The sequence below is a fragment of the Arachis stenosperma genome, chromosome 1 (genome assembly GCF_014773155.1).
Source record: "Arachis stenosperma cultivar V10309 chromosome 1, arast.V10309.gnm1.PFL2, whole genome shotgun sequence".
NCBI classification, from domain to species: Eukaryota; Viridiplantae; Streptophyta; class Magnoliopsida; order Fabales; family Fabaceae; genus Arachis; species Arachis stenosperma.
This window is the reverse complement of record NC_080377.1, coordinates 114,741,104-114,761,022: the sequence shown is the minus strand read 5'-3', so window position 1 is coordinate 114,761,022 and position 19,919 is coordinate 114,741,104. Positions and strand designations below refer to the sequence as shown.

The 19,919-nt window shown below is 39.0% G+C and overlaps 2 non-coding genes across 2 annotated transcripts; one reads left to right on the top strand and one right to left on the bottom strand.

Annotated features, from left to right (window-relative positions):
- The first annotated feature begins 1,906 nt into the window (after nucleotides 1-1,906).
- Nucleotides 1,907-2,010, top strand: LOC130956826 (small nucleolar RNA R71). Its single transcript, XR_009077213.1, has one exon. It is a non-coding gene; the product is annotated as a small nucleolar RNA R71 (small nucleolar RNA).
- An 11,290-nt stretch (nucleotides 2,011-13,300) lies between these two features.
- On the bottom strand, nucleotides 13,301-13,407 carry LOC130956518 (small nucleolar RNA R71). The gene has a single exon (XR_009077138.1). It is a non-coding gene; the product is annotated as a small nucleolar RNA R71 (small nucleolar RNA).
- Nucleotides 13,408-19,919: the final 6,512 nt, after the last annotated feature.

The window sequence follows — 19,919 nt, the reverse complement described above, 5'->3', positions numbered from 1 at the left end:
CTTCTTCCAGGGTGTGATTTGTCTTCTGCTGTTTTTGATTCTGTTTTTAATTTTTATATTTTTTTCGTGACTCCACATGATCATGTACCTAATAAAACACAAAATAACAATAAAATAAAATAAAATAAAATAAGAATTAGATAAATAAAATTGGGTTGCCTCCCAACAAGCGCTTTTTTAATGTCAATAGCTTGACAGTGGGCTCTCATGGAGCCACAAGGTGATCAGGTCAATGTTGTATAGTCCCAACACCAAACTTAGAGTTTGGATATGGGGTCTTAACACCAAACTTAGAGTTTGGTTGTGGCCTCCCAACACCAAACTTAGAGTTTGACTGTGGGGGCTCTTCTTGACTCTGAACTGAGAGAAGCTCTTCATGCTTACTTTCTTTTGTCACAGAGGGATGGCCATGTGCCTTAAACACAAGGTAGTCCCCATTCAATTGAAGGACTAATTCACCTCTGTTGACATCTATCACAGCTCCTGCTGTAGCTAGGAAAGGTCTTCCAAGGATGATGCATTCATCCTCTTCCTTCCTAGTGTCTAAGATTATGAAATCAGCAGGGATGTAAAGGCCTTCAACCTTTACTAACACGTCCTCTACTATTCCATAAGCTTGTCTCAATGACTTGTCTGCCAATTGTAATGAGAACAAGGCAGGTTATACCTCAATGATCCCCAGCTTCTCTATTACAGAGAGTGTCATAAGATTTATCCCTGACCCTAGATCACATAGAGCTTTTTCAAAGGTCATGGTGCCTATGGTACAAGGTATTAAGAACTTGCCAGGATCTTGTCTCTTTTGAAGTAAAATTTTCTGAATTCAGGTATCTAGTTCATTAATAAGCAAGGGAGGTTCACTTTCCCAAGTCTCATTACCAAACAACTTGGCATTCAGCTTCATGATAGCTCCTAAATATTGAGCAACTTGCTCTCCAGTCATATCTTCATCCTCATCAGAGGAAGAATAGTCTTCAGAGCTCATGAATGGCAGAAGGAGATTTAATGGAATCTCTATGGTCTCTATATGAGCCTCAGATTCCTTTGGATCCTTAATAGGAAACAACTTCTTACTTGAGAGACGTCCCAGGAGGTCTTCCTCACTAGGATTTTCGTCCTCCTCCTCCCTTGTGCATTCGGCCATATTGATTACATCAATGGCCTTGCACTCTCCTTTTGGATTCTCTTCTGTATTGCTTGGGAGAATACTAGGAGGAGTTTCAATGACTTTCTTACTCAGCTGGCCCACTTGTGCCTCCAGATTTCTGATGGAGGATCTTGTTTCACTCATGAAACTGAAAGTGGCTTTTGACAGATCAGAGACTAGATTGGCTAAATTGGAAGTGCTTTGTTCAGAATTCTCTGTCTATTGCTGAGAAGATGATGGAAAAGGCTTGCTGTTGTTCTGCCTATTGCGTCCACCATTGTTAAAGCCTTGTTGAGGCTTTTGTTGATCCTTCCATGAGAAATTTGGATGATTTCTCCATGATGAGTTATAGGTGTTTCCATAAGGTTCACCCATGTAATTAACCTCTACCATTGAAGGGTTCTCAGGATCATAAGCTTCTTCAGAAGCTGCCTCTTTAGTACTGTTGGATGCGTTTTGCCATCCATTCAGACTTTGAGAGATCATGTTGACTTGCTGAGTCAACACTTTGTTCTGAGCCAATATGGCATTCAGAGCATCAATTTCAAGAACTCCCTTCCTCTGAGGCGTCCCATTATTCACAGAATTCCTCTCAGAAGTGTACATGAATTGGTTATTTGCAACCATGTCAATAAGTTCTTGAGCTTCTGCAAGCGTTTTATTTAGGTGAATGGATCCACCTGCAGAATGGTCCAATGACATTTTCAAAAATTCAGATAGACCATAATACGTATATCTAATATGGTCTATTCTGAAAACATGTCAGATGGACACCTTTTGGTCAACTGCTTGTATCTTTCCCAAGCTTCATAGAGGGATTCACCATCTTTCTGTTTGAAGGTCTGAACATCCACTCTAAGCTTGCTCAGCTTTTGAGGAGGAAAGAATTTATCCAAGAAAGCCGTGACCAGCTTATCCCAGGAGTCCAGGCTATCTTTAGGTTGTGAGTCCAACCATATTCTAGCTCTGTCTCTTACAGCAAAAGGGAAAAGCATGAGCCTGTAGACTTCAGGATCTACTCCATTTGTCTTAACAGTCTCACAGATCTGCAAGAACTCAGTTAAAAACTGATAAGGATCTTCAGATGAAAGTCCATAGAACTTGCAGTTTTGTTGCATTAAGGCAACTAGCTGAGGTTTCAGCTCAAAATTATTGGCTCCAATGGCAGGAATAGAGATGCTTCTTCCATCAAATTTGGACGTTGGTTTTGTGAAGTCACCAAGCATTCTCCTTGCATTATTGTTGTTAGGTTCGGCTGCCATCTCCTTCTCTTGTTCTAATGTTTCTGAAAGGTTACCTTTAGATTGTTGTAGTCTAGCTTCTCTTAGTTTTCTCTTCAGAGTCCTTTCAGGTTCAGGATCAATTTCAACAAGAGTGCCTTTTTCCTTGTTCCTGCTCATATGAAAGAGAAGAAAACAAGAAAAGAAGAGGAATCCTCTATGTCACAGTATAGAGATTCCTTTATATTAGTAGAAGAAGAAAGGGGGGAAGAGTGAAAAAGAATGGGTTCGGATTTTTAGATGAAGAGAGGTGAAGAGAAGTGTTAGTAAATAAATAATTAAATAGAATAAGAAAGAAGAGATAGAAAATTCAAAAATAATTTTAAAAAGGGGTTAGTAATTTTCGAAAATTAGAGATAAGATAAGATTAAAAATTAAAATTTAAAACAATTAAAAAGAATTTTTGAAAAAGGGATGAGATATTTTCGAAAATTAGAGAGAGAAAAGTAGTTAGGTGATTTTGAAAAAGATAAGAAACAAACAAAAAGTCAAATAGTTAGTTGAAAAAGATATTAAAGTCAAATTTGAAAAGATAAGAAGATAAGAAGTTAGATAAGATATTTTGAATAAGATTTAATTTTTAGAATTAAAATTAATTACTTAACTAATAAGTAACTACAAGATATGATTCTAGAATTTAAAGATTGAACCTTTCTTAACAAGAAAGTAACAAACTTCAAATTTTTAAGTCAATCACATTAATTGTTAGCTAATTTTCGAAAATTTGATATAAAGATAAGAAAAAGATTTTGAAAATATTTTGAAAAAGATATTTTTTGAAATTTTTGAAAAAGAGGAAAAATTGGAAAAGATATGATTTTTCAAAAAGATTTTAAAAAGATAAGATTTTTTTAAAATTTGAAAATTTGACTTGACTTGTAAGAAACAACTAATTTTAAAAATTTTTGACTAAGTCAACTCAAATTTTCGAAAATTTGGAGAGAAATAAGGAAAAGATATTTTTTTATTTTTGAATTTTTTTATGATGAGAGAGAAAAACAACAAAAATATTCAATGCATGAAATTTTTAGATCAAAACAATGAATGCATGCAAGAATGCTATGAATGCCAAGATGAACATCAAGAACACTTTGAAGATCATGATGAATCATCAAGAACATAATTTTGAAAAATTTTTTATGCAAAGAAAACATGCAAGACACCAAACTTAGAAATCTTTAATGCATGGACTCTAACAAACGAAAAATGCATATGAAAAACAACAAACAACACAAACAAGATATCATCAAGATCAAACAAGAGGATTTACCAAGAACAACTTGAAGATCATGAAGAACACTATGAATGCATAAATTTTCGAAAAATGCAAGAAAAATTTTTTTTGAAGCATGCAATTGACACCAAACTTAAAAATTGACTCAAGACTCAAACAAGAAACACAAAATATTTTTGATTTTTATGATTTTATTAATTTTTTGGATTTTTATTGATTTTTTCGAAAACAAAGTTGGAAAGACGAAAAAGAAAAGAAAAATTTCGAAAAAGATTTTTGAAAAGTTTTTGAAAAGAAAATTACTTAATCTGAGCAACAAGATGAACCGTCAGTTGTCCAAACTCGAACAATCCCTGGCAATGGCGCCAAAAACCTGGTGGACGAAATTGTGATTAACAATAATGGCTCTTTGGCATGTGCATAAAAATTAACTCAGCACTTTCTTTCCACAACTCCGTTCAACTTAACCAGCAAGTGTACTGGGTCATCCAAGTAATACCTTACGTGAGTAAGGGTCGATCCCACAGAGATTGTTGGTATGAAGCAAGCTATGGTCACCTTGTAAATCTCAGTTAGGCAGATTAAATGGTTTATGATGTGTTCGAAAATTAATAATAAACAGAAAATAAAATAGGATAGAAATACTTATGTAAATCAATAGTGGGAATTTCAGATAGGCGTATGGAGATGCTGTGCTCCTCTTGTATTTCTACTTTCTTATTACATTCATCCAATCCTTCTTACTCCTTTCCATGGCAAGCTGTATGTAGGGCATCACCGTCGTCAACGGCTACTTTTCATCCTCTCGGGAAAATGGTCCTATGCGCTGTCACTGCATGGCTAATCGTCTGGAGGCATCACCCTTGCCGATGGCTACATCCCATCCTCTCAGTGAAAACGGTCCAAATGCTCTGTCACAGCACGGCTAATCATCTGTCGGTTCTCAATCAGGTTGGAATAGAATCCCTTGATTCTTTTGCGTCTGTCACTAACGCCCAGCCTTCAGGAGTTTGAAGCTCGTCACAGTCATTCAATACCGGAATCCTACTCGGAATACCACAGACAAGGTTAGACTTTCCGGATTCCCGGGATCCTACTCAGAATACCACAGACAAGGTTAGACTTTCCGGATCCCCATGAATGCCGCCATCTATCTAGCTTATACCACGAAGATTCTGTTGGAGAATCTAAGAGATATGCGCCCAGCCTAGAGTAGAACGGAAGTGGTTGTCAGTCATGCGCGTTCATAGGTGAGAATGATGATGAGTGTCACGGATCATCACATTCATCAAGTTGAAGTGCAACGTATATCTTAGAATAAGAATAAAAGAGAATTGAATAGAAAGTAATGGTAATTGTATTGAAACTTGAGGTACAGCAGAGCTCCACACCCTTAATCTATGGTGTGCAGAAACTCCACCGTTGAAAATACATAAGTGAAAGGTTCAGGCATGGCCGAATGGCCAGCCCCCTAAAACGTGATCAATAGCCTCTTAAGATGAAGAATAAAACAAAACTGAGACCAAAGATGAAACGTGGTCAAAAAAGACGTCTAATACAATAGTTAAATGTTCTATATATACTAGATTAGCTACTAGGGTTTACATGAGTAAGTAATTGATGCATAAATCCACTTTCGGGGCCCACTTGGTGTATGCTTGGGCTAAGCTTGATCTTTCCACGAGCTGAGGCTTTTCTTGGAGTTGAACGCCGAGTTATAGCGTGTTTCTGGCGTTCAACTCCGGGTTATGACGTGTTTCTGGCGTTTAACTCCAGACAGCAGCATGTACTTGGCGTTGAGCGCCACTTTACGTCGTCAATTCCCGAATAAAGTATGGACTATTATATATTGCTGGAAAGCTCTGGATCTCTACTTTCCAACGCCATTGAGAGCGCGCCATTAAGAGTTATGTAGCTCCAGAAAATCCATTTTGAGTGCAGGGAGGTCAGATTCCAACAGCATCAGCAGTCCTTTTGTCAGCCTTTTTCAGAGTTTTGCTCAAGTCCCTCAATTTCAGCCAGAAATTACCTGAAATTACAGAAAAATACACAAACTCATAGTAAAGTCCAGAAATGTGAATTTAACATAAAAACTAATGAAAACATCCCTAAAAGTAGCTTGAACTTACTAAAAACTACCTAAAAATAATGCCAAAAAGCGTATAAATTATCCGCTCATCACATGTTTTGACCCATAATTTTATACATAAACATGTTACAAATTTTCATCATTCACCCTCAAATTTCAAAAATCCAACAATTTTCTAAATTATTTCTCAAATCTTTTTCAAATCCTTTCCAAATCTTCTTCAAAAACTCAAGTATTTTCTCAAATTCTTTCCATATCTTCTCAAATCTCTTTCAAAACTCTCGAAATCCCTCCCCCTCCCTTATAAATACACATTCGGCCATCCCCCTCTCTTCACCATTCGAATTTGCTTCTCCTCCTCTCTCTCCCCTTTTGCTTTCTTTTGCTTGAGGGCAAGCAAACTTCTAAGTTTGGTGTGCTTTTCCATGATCACTAAGCTAAGGCTCATCAAGACCATGGCTCCCAAAAGGAAAACAAACCAATTCAAGAGGCAAGAAAGAGAATACTCCAAAGAATCTTTGGAGTCAAGAGAGGTTCTTAACCAAAGAACATGCAGACCATTACCACAAAATAATGGGTCTAAGGTCAGTGATCCCGGAAGTTAAATTCGATCTGAAAGAAGACGAATATCCGGAGGTCCAAGAGCAAATTCGAAATAGAGGATGGGTAATTCTAGCCAATCCTGAGACAAAGGTTGGAAGAAACATGGTTCAGGAATTCTACTCAAATATGTGGTTGACAGATAAGCAGAGAATGACTGGAACTGCTTTCCATACCTTCAGAACCATGGTCAGAGGGAAAACTATTTACTTCCATCTGGATAAAATAAGAGAGGTCTTTAACTTGCCTCAACTACAAGATGATCCTGAATCCTTTAATAGGAGAATGGTGAGAGTAGATAAGGGATTGGATCAAGTTCTAGAGGACATATGCCTCCCTGGAACTAAGTGGATAACCAATTCAAAAGGTGTCCCAAACCAACTCAAGAGGGGAGACCTCAAACCAGTTGCAAGAGGTTGGCTAGACTTCATTGGGCGTTTTATTTTGCCCACTAGTAACCGTTCTGAGGTCACTGTCAAGAGAGCAGTGATGATTCATTGCATTATGCTGGGAAAAGAAGTGGAGATTCATCATATGATTGCTTGTGAGATTTACACAATTGCAAATAAGAACTCCACTGAAGCCAAACTAGCTTACCCAAGCTTAATCTCTTTGCTATGTAAAGATGCTGGGGTGAGGATGGGAGTAGATGAATTCATCCCAATTGAACATCCAATCACCAAGAAGTCAATGAGAGGACAAATGTAACATAACTCTATCAAAAGGAGGGCGCAGGAATTCCTCCCTGAACTTTCTGAATTTGACTACTGGGCCCGCCTAGAAGCTACAAGAAGCTATGGAACAAATTAAGGAAGAACAATAGAATCAAAACTGCATGCTCTGTAAATTGCTGAAGGAACAAGAGAAGCAGGGGTGTGAGCTACAGGAGCTGAAGCGCCAAAAGCTCTCCCTTGAAGGGTCAAACACCCCACAAGTTGAGGGAGCATCCACTTTTCAAAATCAAGGTTGTCGAGTCCTAACTCTGTGATAACCTTTATCATTAGGAATCTATTTTAGAGTCATTTAAATCTCTGTTTTTAATTTTCTATTTTCTATTACTATTGGTCTTATCTTATATTTATTTTTGAATCTTGTTCTTATTCCATGATTAATAGAATTTAAAGTTCATGTTTTAAAGCTATGAATGTCCTATGAATCCATCACCTCTCTTAAATGAAAAATACTTTAATCACAAAAGAACAAGAAGTACAGGATTTCGAATTCATCTTTGAAACTAGTTGAATTAGTTTGATGTGGTGACAATACTTTTTGTTTTCTGAATGAATGCTTGAACAGTGCATATGTCTTTTGAATTTATTGTTTAAAGAATGTTAAAATTGTTGGCTCTTGAAAGAACGATGGAAAAGGAGAAATGTTATTGAGGATCTGAAAAATCATCAAATTGATTCTTGAAGCAAGAAAAAGCAGTGAATACAAAAAAAAAGAGAGCAAGCAGAAAAAGACAATAGTCCTTAAAACCAAAAGGCAAGGATACTAAAAAGGATCCAAGGCTTTGAGCATTAGTGGATAGGAGGGCCTAAAGGAATTAAATCCTGGCCTAAGCGGCTAAACCAAGCTGGCCCTAACCATGTGCTTGTGGCGTGAAGGTGTCAAGTGAAAAGCTTGAGACTGAGCGGTTAAAGTCGTGATCCAAAGCAAAAAGAGTGTGCTTAAGAACCCTGGACACCTCTAATTGAGGACTCTAGCAAAGTTGAGTCACAATCTGAAAAGGTTCACCCAATTATGTGTCTATGGCATGTATGTATCTGGTGATAATACTGGAAAACAGAGTGCTTTGGGCCACGGCCAGGACTCATAAAGCAGATGTGTTCAAGAATCAACATACTTAACTAAGAAAATCAATAACACTATCTGAATTCTGAGTTCCTATAGATACGAATCATTCTAAACTTCAAAGGATAAAGTGAGATGCCAAAACTGTTCAGAGGCAAAAAGCTACTAGTCCCGCTCATCTAATTGGAGCTAAGTTTCATTGATATTTTGGAGTCTATAGTATGTTCTCTTCTTTTTATCCTATTTGATTTTCAGTTGCTTGGGGACAAGCAACAATTTAAGTTTGGTGTTGTGATGAGCGGATAATTTATACGCTTTTTGGCACTGTTTTTAGTATGTTTTTAGTACATTTTAGTTAGTTTTTATTATATTTTTCTTAGTTTTTATTTAAAATTCACTTTTCTGGACTTTACTATGAGTTTGTGTGTTTTTCTGTGATTTCAGGTATTTTCTGGCTAAAATTGAGGGACCTGAGCAAAAATCTGATTCAGAGGCTGAAAAAGGACTGCAGATGCTGTTGGATTCTGACCTCCCTGCACTCGAAGTGAATTTTCTGGAGCTACAGAAGCCCAATTGGTGCACTCTTAATTGCGTTGGAAAGTAGACATCCTGGGCTTTCCAGCAATATATAATAGTTTATACTTTGCCCGAGATTGATGGCCCAAACCGGCATTCCAAATCAGCTTCAGAATTCCTGGCGTTTAACGCCGGAACTGGCACAAAAGTTGGAGTTAAACGCCCAAACTTGCACAAAAGCTGGCGTTTAACTCCAGGAAAAGTCTCTACACATGAAAGCTTCAATGCTCAGCCCAAGCACACACCAAGTGGACCCTGGAAGTTGATTTTTACGTCATTTACTCATTCTTGTAAACCTTAGGTTACTAGTTCACTATAAATAGGACTTTTTGCTATTGTATCTTTATCTCATGACACATTACACGTTTCATACTGTATCTTCTACGGCATGAGTCTCTAAACCCCATGGTTGGGGGTGAGGAGCTCTGCTGTGTCTTGATGAATTAATGCAATTACTACTGTTTTTCATTCAATCATGCTTGCTTCTATTCTAAGATACCACTTGTTCTTCAACCTGATGAATGTGATGATCCAGGACACTCATCACCATTCTCACCTATGAACATGTGCCTGACAACCACCTCCGTTCTACCTTCGATTGAGTGTGTATCTCTTGTATTCCTTAATCAGAATCTTCGTGGTATAAGCTAGAATCCATTGGCGGCCATTCTTGAGAACCCAGAAAGTCTAAACCTTGTCTGTGGTATTCCGAGTAGGATTCAGGGATTGAATGGATGTGACGAGCTTTAAACTTGTGAGTGTTGGGCGTAGTGACAAACGCAAAAGGATCAATGGATCCTATTCCAGCATGATCGAGAACCGATAGATGATTAGCCGTGTGGTGACAGCGTGCGTTGAACATTTTCACTGAGAGGACGGGAGGTAGCCATTGACAACGGTGAAACCCAATATACAGCTTGCCATGGAAGGAGCCTTGCGTGCATGAAGAAGAAGACGGTAGGAAAGCAGAGATTCAGAAGATAGAGCATCTCCAAAACCTCAACCTTTTCTCCATTACTGCAAAACAAGTATTTACTTCATGTTACTTTTACTTTTTACAATTAAATCTGAGAATTATTGATATCCTGACTAAGAGTTACAAGATAACCATAGCTTGCTTCAAGCCGACAATCTCTGTGGGATCGACCCTTACTCACGTAAGGTATTACTTGGATGACCCAGTGCACTTGCTGATTAGTTGTGTGGAATTACAAAAGTGTGATTGTGATTTCGTGCACCAGGCCTTCTTGCCCTTTGCTAACGTTAGTGGTGTTTACTTTTACCACTAACGTTCCAAACTTTCCTTCCTTCCACGTTAATGCCATTAACTTTCTCACTAACGTTGGGGCTTCTCTATTCTTCCACATTAATGGCCACGTTAGTGGCACTAACGTAGCCACTAACGTGGCACTAACGTAGCCACTAACGTGGCTCTTCTCTGCTTCTTGTTACCTGAAATCAATCAAACAAAGTGCATCAAAGTCTTGCTCTTAATCATGGGATAATGCATCATCCATTTTATCATTCAATTCATGCATAATTCTTATGAATTCATTCAAAATTCACAATGTTTGCTTGAATCATGGTATGATTGCATTTTCAACAAAATACTTGCTTATTTCCTAAGAAAATACATGAAACCAACCTAAAGCATACAAAAAATGGTTAGTAAAACTAGCCAAGATGCCCTGGCATCAACCTCGCAGTAGGAAATCGGGCAGTAGCCTTAGCACTGGTCCGAGAAGACGACAGTGGACAACAACGGATGCCAGGGCATCTAGGCCAGTTTCACTGACCTTTTCTTTACTGTTTTAGGTTAGTTTCATGCATTTTCTTAGTGAATAAGGCAAGTTTTGGATGAAAATACACTTACACCTTGATTCAAGAAACTATTGTGAATTTCACATGATTTCATGAGGATTTTTGCTAGAATTGAATGATAAATTGATGAGGCATGATCTCATGACTTTGGCTAGAGCTTTGATGCACTTTATTTGCTTGATTTCAGGACAAAGAAAGCAAGGAAGAACCACGTTAGTACTCACGTTAATCTAGTTAACGTGACCACTAACGTGGAATAGTAAATAGCTTGCAACGTTAATGAGAAAAGTGATCACCAATAACGCCTGCGAAGCCATCATAAGCCCACGTTAATTGCTATATTAACTAGGTTAACGGGGTAGTTAACGTGGAGACAAAAGAAAGCTCCAACGTTAGTGGTAAACGTGAACACCACTAACGTTCCAAGATTTTGCAATAATCCACGTTAAGAGTCACGTTAACTTAGTTAACGTGAACTCTAACGTGGAAGAGAGGAACAATGCCAACGTTAGTGACACTCACCTTTGTCACTAACATTGGATCAAACTAGCATTGCCCACGTTAGTGGTCACGTTAAGACCACTAACGTGAAAGGTGAGTCCCAATAACGCTTGCGAAGGTTTATAAGACAACGTTATTAGGAAAGGTGAGTCCCAATAACGCTTGCGAAGGTTTACAAGGCTATGTTAGTAGTCATGTTGGTGCCACTAACGTTGGAGTTAACGTGGGCTATATGGGGTTAGAACGTTAGTGAAAAATGTGATTGCCACTAACGTTCTCGAACCCACAATGTCACTTAACGTTAACTTCACTAACGCCCATGCCTAATTCATACTTCTTTGCAAGCTGAGCCCACTAAAGATTGTAACTGCTTCAACTCAAGATATAAGGCCCACATCCAAGACTTGAAGAACTCACTAGAAGATCAAGAGAAGTAGTATATATAGGAGTAGTTTTAAACTATAGAGGAGCTTGGCAATTGGGAGAACTACCCTCTATGTATTTACTTTTCTGCTCTTTTAGCTAAGCATGTATTCTTTTCTGCCATTTTTCATTTCTGGAGCTATGAACAACTAAACCCCTTTCATTGGGTTAGGGAGCTCTGTTGTAATTTGATGGATCAATTATAGTTTTCATTTCTCTTCTTCTTTCTTCTCTTTTGATTTACTAGAAAGCTTTCGATCTCAATTCAATTGGTTAGTTGTCTTGGAAAAGAAACTCTCCATAATTGGATCTCCTTTGAGCCTTGGAAAAGGGATGAGGAGATCATGCTAGAAATGCTTTCTCATGTTGGACCAAAATGGTGTCTGGGCGGATATAGTGACATGTAATCCTCCCAACACTTTGATTCGGAAATACATGTGGTATAATCAGTGACCACACTTCATCTCTTTCCATGAGCAATTAAATCAAGGAATTGGACAATTGTTCAAGCTTAGAAAGATTGGGTTGCCAAGGAATTGGAACCCAATCACCTAAGATTGCCAAGGAGATCAATAGATGTTTTGATTGAGGAAGAGATGAAAATGAATTTGATCCGAAGAATACAACATCTCCTGAGCCCAATGAATTCCCCATTTCTGATCTTACCCATTCTCTTTACTTTCTGCCATTTATTTTCATGCTCATTCCCCCAAATCCCCATTTAAGATTTTGCACTCTATTTTCTACTATTTACTTTCCCGCCATTTAATTTTCTGCAATTCGCAAACTACATTCTGTTTAATTCAACTAGCATACTCTTCCAACTAAAGTTGCTTAACCAATCAATCCTTGTGGGATTTGACCTCACTCTATTGTGAGTTTTTACTTGACGACAATTCAATATACTTGCCGAAGGGAAATTTGTTGAGAGACAAGTTTTCATGCATCAAGGTTATAGCGCCGTTGCTGGGGATTGATTTTGTATCAACAATGATTAAGTTGGAAGCTCACTAGATTGAGCATTTTTTTCCTTTGTTGTTTACTCTATTCAGTCATTTATCTTCATTTTGTTTAGCTTCTTCCTCATTCCCTTTACCCTCTTTGTTTTTCTTTCTTTGTTTGTTATTATCTACAATCCTGCTCACTAACCCACTAACTATTTGATAATTTGCATCACTCACACTAACAATCACTCTAACAAGAATAATCTATTCATTTCATCTCTTGCTGTATGCTTTGTTAGTTGTATGACAGGGAGGAGAGGGGGAGCTTCAACTTCCTTCAATTCAGAACCTGAAAGGGCCCTCCAGAGACTAAGGAGGGAAGCAAGAGGGAAAGGAGTTGTTAGTGCTGAGGAAGAGGAAGAGTACTTTGAAACCAACATGGAAGAGAACTTGGAAAACAATCATGAATGAGAAGCTCACAACCATGCTAGAGAAGGCCCTACAAATCATGCTGGGCAAGAAATGAGAGTTCTAGGCTCTCACATCAATCCAAATCCAGGAAACTGTGGAAGTAGCATCCAGAAGCCCACCATACATGCCAACAACTTTGAACTAAAACCCCAACTCATCACCCTTGTTCAGAACAACTGCTCATTTGGAATAAGTGCTCAAGAAGACCCCAATCAACATCTAACCACCTTCCTGAGAATTTGTGACACTGTAAAGTCTAATGTAGTCCACCCGGATGTCTATAGGCTGATTTTGTTCCCTTTTTCACTCAGGGACAAGGCATCCAAGTGGCTTAAATCCTTTCCAAAGGAGAGCTTAACAAATTGGGAAGATGTGGTGAACAAATTTTTAGCAAGATTCTACCCTCCTCAAAGAACTAATAGGCTGAGAGCTGATGTGTAGTCTTTCAGGCAACAAGATGGTGAGACTCTCTATGAGGCATGGGAGAGATTCAAGGACTTAACAAGAAGATGCCCACCAGATATGTTCAACGAATGGGTTTAACTTCACATTTTCTATGAAGGTCTTTCCTATGAGTCAAAGAAGGTTGTAGATCATTCATCAGGGGGCTCTCTAAACAAGAAGAAAACTATTGAAGAAGCCATAGATGTCATTGAAACAGTAGCTGAGAATGACTACTTCTTGCCTCTGAAAGAAGTAACACTCGAGGATTAACAGAGCTGAACCACATGGATGCATTACTAGCTCAAAATAAGATGATCACCAAGCAGCTAGCAGATCTCACCAAGAAGGTGGAGGAAAACTAAGTTGCAGCAGTCATCACTTCATCACCAGCTCAAGAAAGAGTGAATATAGGAGAAGAAGGTGACTGGGAACAAGTCAACTATGTTGGAAACTCAGCTAGACAAATCCGTGACCCATACTCCAAAACTTACAACTCTGGATGGAGAAATCACCCCAACTTTGGTTGGGGAAATCAATAAGACCAAGGTCAAGACCAGAGACGCCACAACCTCAATTCCAACAACAATGCAACTCACCAACATACCTCACAGAGATCCTATCAACACCCACCTAACCACCCTTCTCAACCACCTAAGCCCAATCCACCATCACTAACAGATCATAGACTTTTAAAAATTGAGACTCTACTTAAAGATTTATGTAGAGAAGTCCAAGACAGTAAAGTTTTCCGGGAAGAAGTGCGATCCAATATGCAGAATCAAGATGCTGCCATCAAGAAACTTGAAACACAGATTGATTTCTTATTCAAGTAAGCCTCTGGACACAACAATTGCAGCAACACTAACTCAACGCCAAGGGAGGAATGTCAAGCTATCACCCTCAGAAATGGAAAGGAATTGAAGGAGACCCATAAGAAACTACCAGAGAAGAATTTGGATGAAGAAGACAAGGGACAAGAGGAAGTTCGAATCTCCACCCCTAAGTTACATTAAGAAGGAGAAGCGTTCAAACCATGCCTTTCAAAAGCTCCATACCCCCAGCAGCTGCAAGTAAAGAAAAAGGGAGAGGATAACCAATTCTCAAGATTCTTGGAAATCTTTAAGAAACTACAAATCAACATACCCTTCGCTGAAGCAATAGAGCAAATGCCACTCTACGCCAAGTTCTTGAAGGAATTGATGACCAAGAAGAGAAGCTGGAAGAACAATGAGACTGTGGTACTCACCGAAGAGGGCAGTGCCATCATCCAACACAAATTGCTCCAGAAATTGAAGGATACTGGGAGCTTCCAAATCCCTTGAATCATAGGGGAAATCACAGTGGAAAAGACCTTATACGATCTAGGAGCCAGCATAAATCTAATGTCTTTAGCAATGATGAAAAAAATGAAGATTGAGGAAGCCAAACCAACAAGAATGGCCCTGCAACTAGCAGACAGATCATTCAAGTTTCCCCACGAAATAGTAGAAGACTTGTTGGTGAAGGTGGGAGACTTCATCTTTCTAGCAGATTTCGTAATATTAGACATGGAGGAAGGAGCTAAGACTTCCATCATCCTGGGAAGGCCATTCTTGGCCACTGACGGAGCCATCATTGATGTCCAAAAAGGTGAACTTGTCCTTAGATTACATGAGGAGAAAATGACATTCAATGTGTTTAAAGCCATGAGTTACCCACACAACTCATTGGGAGAATGTATGAGGTTGTACTCGGTGGAGGCTTTGGTGCAAGAAACTCTTGAAGAAGAACTTGAGGAATTAACAGAAGGAGAATTAGCATCAAGCGAAGATGCTGCAGCCACTGAAATGCATGATCAAGGCACACTAGAAAGGAAGGATGAAAGAAAAGAAGTACCTAAACTTGAGCTGAAGCCACTGTCACCCACTCTCAAGTATGCATACTTGGGAGAAAATAAAAGTTATCCAGTGATCATAAATTCAGCCCTCAGCCAAGAACAAGAGGAAAAGTTGCTTCAAGTCTTATAAAAACATAAGGATGCCATTGAATGGACACTTGCCGACTTGAAAGGAATCAGTTCAGCCATATGCATGCATAAGATACTTTTGGAAGAGGATGCCAAACCTTCCATTTAGCCCTAAAGAAGGTTAAATCTAGCTATGAAGGAAGTAGTACAGAAAGAAGTCATGAAGTTGTGGCAGGGAAGGGTAATCTATCGAATATCAGATAGCTCATGGGTCAGTCCAGTTCAAGTGGTCCCCAAGAAGGGAGGAATCACTGTGGTACCCAATGAAAGAAATGAGCTAATCCCTACAAGAACCGTCACATGATGGAGGATGTGTATTGACTACAGAAAGCTCAATGAAGCCACAAGAAAAGATCATTTCCCACTTATTTTCATGGATCAGATGCTAGAAAGACTTGCAGGACATGCATATTATTGTTTTTTAGATGGTTATTCAGGATATAACCAAATAGTGGTTGACCCAAGAGACCAAGAGAAAACATCATTCACCTGCCCATATGGAGTGTTTGCCTACAGGCGCATGCCATTTGGGCTATGTAATGCACCTGCAACTTTTCAACGCTGCATGCTTTCCATCTTCTCAGATATGATAGAGAAGTTCATTGAAGTTTTCATGGATGACTTCTCAGTATTCGGAGACTCCTTTCCTAATTGCCTAAACCATCTTGCCTTGGTATTAAAAAGATGTCAAGAGACCAACTTAGTCTTGAACTGGGAAAAATGTCACTTCATAGTGACAGAGGGAATAGTCCTTGGCCATAAAGTTTCTAACCAAGGCATTGAAATAGACAGAGCTAAGGTGGAGCTAATTGAAAAATTACCTCCACCAAGTGATGTCAAGGCAGTTAGGAGCTTTTTGGGACATGCTGGCTTCTATTGAAGGTTTATTAAAGATTTTTCAAAGATAGCCAAGCCCTTAAGCAACCTCCTAATGTCTGATACACCATTTATCTTTGATGAGAAATGCATGCTAGCATTTGAAAACTTGAAAAAGAGACTATCATCAGCTCCTATCATCACCCCACCTGATTGGAATTTACCATTCGAATTGATGTGTGATGCATCTGATTTCGTAGTTAGGGCAGTGTTAGGATAGAGAAAAGAAAATTTGGTGCATGTCATATACTATGCCAGCAAGGTCCTTAATGATGCTCAACGGAATTATACCACCACCGAAAAAGAGTTGCTGGCAATAGTTTTTGCATTTGACAAGTTTAGATCATACCTTATTGGTTCTAAAGTTATTGTTTTCACTGATCACATAGCACTCAAATATCTATTTGCCAAATAGGAATCAAAACCAAGACTAATCATATGGATTTTATTATTGCAGGAATTCAACATCGAGATTAGAGACAAAAAGGGTGTGGAGAACAAGGTAGCAGATCATCTATCCAAAATCCTTTGTGAGAAGGATGATACCCAGGATACAAGTGTGAGTGAGTCCTTCCCGGATGAACAGTTAATGATGGTTCACAAAGCACCCTGGTTTGCAGATATTGCCAATTTTAAAGCAGCCGATGACTTACCCCCTGGAGTCAACAAATATCAAAGAAGAAAACTCATCAATGATGTTAAGTATTTCATTTAGGATGAACCCTATCTATTCAAGAAATGCTCAGATGAAATCCTTAGGAGGTGTATCTTAGAAGAAGGACGAGAGGTCCTGTGGAGTTGTCATAGTGCTAGCTATGGAGGTCACTTTGGAGGAGAAAGAACTGCCGCAAAGGTACTGCAATGTGGGTTCTTCTGGCCCACTATCTTCAAGGATGCTAAGGAATTGGTGAGAAGCTGCAATGAGTGCCAAAGGACTGGCAATCTACCCAAGAGAAATGAGATGCCACAACAATACATTTTAGAGCTTGAACTGTTCGATGTGTGGGGGATCGACTTCATGGGACCATTCCCACCTTCATATTCGAAAAAGTATATCTTGGTGGCAGTAGACTATGTATCTAAGTGGGTAGAGGCCGTGGCAACCCCAACCAATGACAACAAGGTAGTCATAAACTTTCTTCAAAGGAATATCTTCACCAGATTCGGAGTCCCACGAGCCCTCATCAGTGATGGAGGGAGCCATTTCTGCAATAGACCATTGGAGACCTTACTCCTAAGATATGAGGTGAAGCATAAAGTTGCCACACCTTATCATCCCCAAACAAGTGGGCAAACAGAGATATCTAACCGAGAGTTGAGAAGGATCTTGGAAAAGACTGTGGGGATATCAAGAAAGGACTAGGCGAAGAAGCTAGATGATGCTCTTTGGGCATACAGGACAACCATCAAAACACTAATTGGGATGTCCCCATGTCAATTGTTATATGAAAAGGCCTGTCACTTGCCATTAGAGCTGGAGCACAAAGCATCCTGGGCTCTTAAGACACTGAACCTAGACAGCACAGCTGCTGGTGAAAAGAGGGTTTTGCAGCTTCAAGAAATGGAAGAGTTTAGGTCTCAAGCTTATGAAAATACCAAGATCTATAAGGAAAAAGCAAATAGGAGACATGATCTCAACCTGGCACCAAGAAGTTTCGAAGAAGGGCAATATGTGCTTATTTACAACTCCAGACTGAAACTCTTTCCTGGGAAACTCAAATTAAGATGGTCGGGGCCCTTTCTAGTCACAAAAGTCTCACCTTATGGACACATAGAAATCATGGAAGAAGGCTCAAAATGGAAATTCACTGTGAATGGACAAAGACTCAAACACTATGTGGGCAGCATGGTGGAAACCCCCAAACAGAAGTATAACCTCAACTAACGAAGGAATCGTCGAGCTAGCGACGCTAAAAAAAGTGCTTTGTTGGGAGGCAACCCAACCTGAGGTAATTCTCTTTTCATAAGTCTTTCAATAAAAACTTCAAGTTGGATTCTCTGTAGTGTGAGGAGCTAAGTTTGGTGTCACACACCAAAAACAATTCAAGGGTGAATATAGGACTTTAAATTTGGTGTTCCACCAATTTCAGCTAAAGAGTGCATTGCAACCCTTCGGTGGTGAAGCAGTGCTCTAGCAACCAGAGAACTCACTTGACAGAGGTTTAACCTTTAATGCATATTTTATCTTTTTTTTAGCTCATAGTTGTTTCTTAATAAAAAGCACACAAGGTTTCTACATGTATTCAATTTGTCGAATTAAGCAAAGAACTAAGTTTGGTGTTCACACACCAAATTAAGTTCAGAAGCTCACAAGCACACATGCATGCTAACTCTTTTCCAAGTACATGGGGAACAAGCAACTCCCAATAGTGTTGCAGGAATTCGATCAATCCCAGGGAATGATCATACCTCATCACAAAAGGAAACAAACAAGGATGCAAATGCTAGGATGAGAATATCAAGGAGGACATTGACGTTAGGATTTTTGCCAGTAAAGAATTTCATAAAAACAGCCGCGTTGTAGATATAGTTTCTAAACCAACAAAAATCCCTTTGTGCAAACGTTTTGGTTGTCACAAGTAACAAACCCCTTTTTAAAATTGATAACCGAGTATTTAAACCTCGGGTCGTCTTCTCAAGGAATTGCAGGGAGGTATGTTCTTATTATTGGCTATGAAAAAGGTAAAACTGGGGTTTTTGGAAATTGGGCAATGGGCATAAGCATATTTAAATGACAAGTAAAATAAATTAACAGTAAAATAAACTCTTGGCAAGGTATAGAGACCGGATATCCTATCCTAGTTATCCTTATTAATTATGAAGAGAATTGGATTCTTCTCCCACCTTGTTAACCTCTAGCTATGAAGGTAAGTTAAATGGGTGAATTAATTCGAATCCTCAAGTCCTATTCTTTCCTTGGGAAAGGCTAGAGTTATTGGAATATGAATTAATGAAATGAAGAAATCCAATTTTCAATCAATAATGAGTTTGATAACTCTAGAGTTACCAATTATTTAACCAAGGCCAAAAGGAAAGGAAATTGAAGCTGCTGAATAAAAATGCTTTTAGATGGGAAGCAATAATCATGTAAATAAAAGAAAGCAATATTAAACTGAAATACCTCAAATAATATTAATTCAAAGAAAATCGTAACATGAAGAGTTCATAAATTAAATTGGGAAAATAATTAAAAATAAGGAACTTGTGATTGAGAGTCACTCCTAAAACTAAGAGAAGTCCTAAATCCTAATCCTAAGAGAGAGAGAGGAGAGAACCTCTCTCAAAACTAGATCTAGATCATCAAAGATAACAGAAAATTCGGAGTCTCCCTCAATGGATGCATTCCTCCACTTCATAACCTCTAGTCTACGACTTCTGGACTTGGATTTGGGCCAAAAAGGCTTCAGAATCCGCTATGAGCATTTTCTGCAATTTCTGGTGTGTGGCCTCTGTCACGCATCCGTGTGGGTCACGCGATCGCGTCATTCGGAGTTCTCCTTGTCACGCAGTCGCGTCGGTCATGCATCCGCGTCGTATGCGATTTGCTCAGGTCGCGCGATTGCGTCGGTCATGCATCCGCGTCGTATGCGATTTGCTCAATTCGCGCGGTTACGTCAGTCGTGCGGCCGCGTCGTTGCCTCTTCGCTTCTGGCACGCGATCGCGTCATCCATGCGATCGCGTGGATGCCAGTTCCTTCAGAAACTCCATTTTGC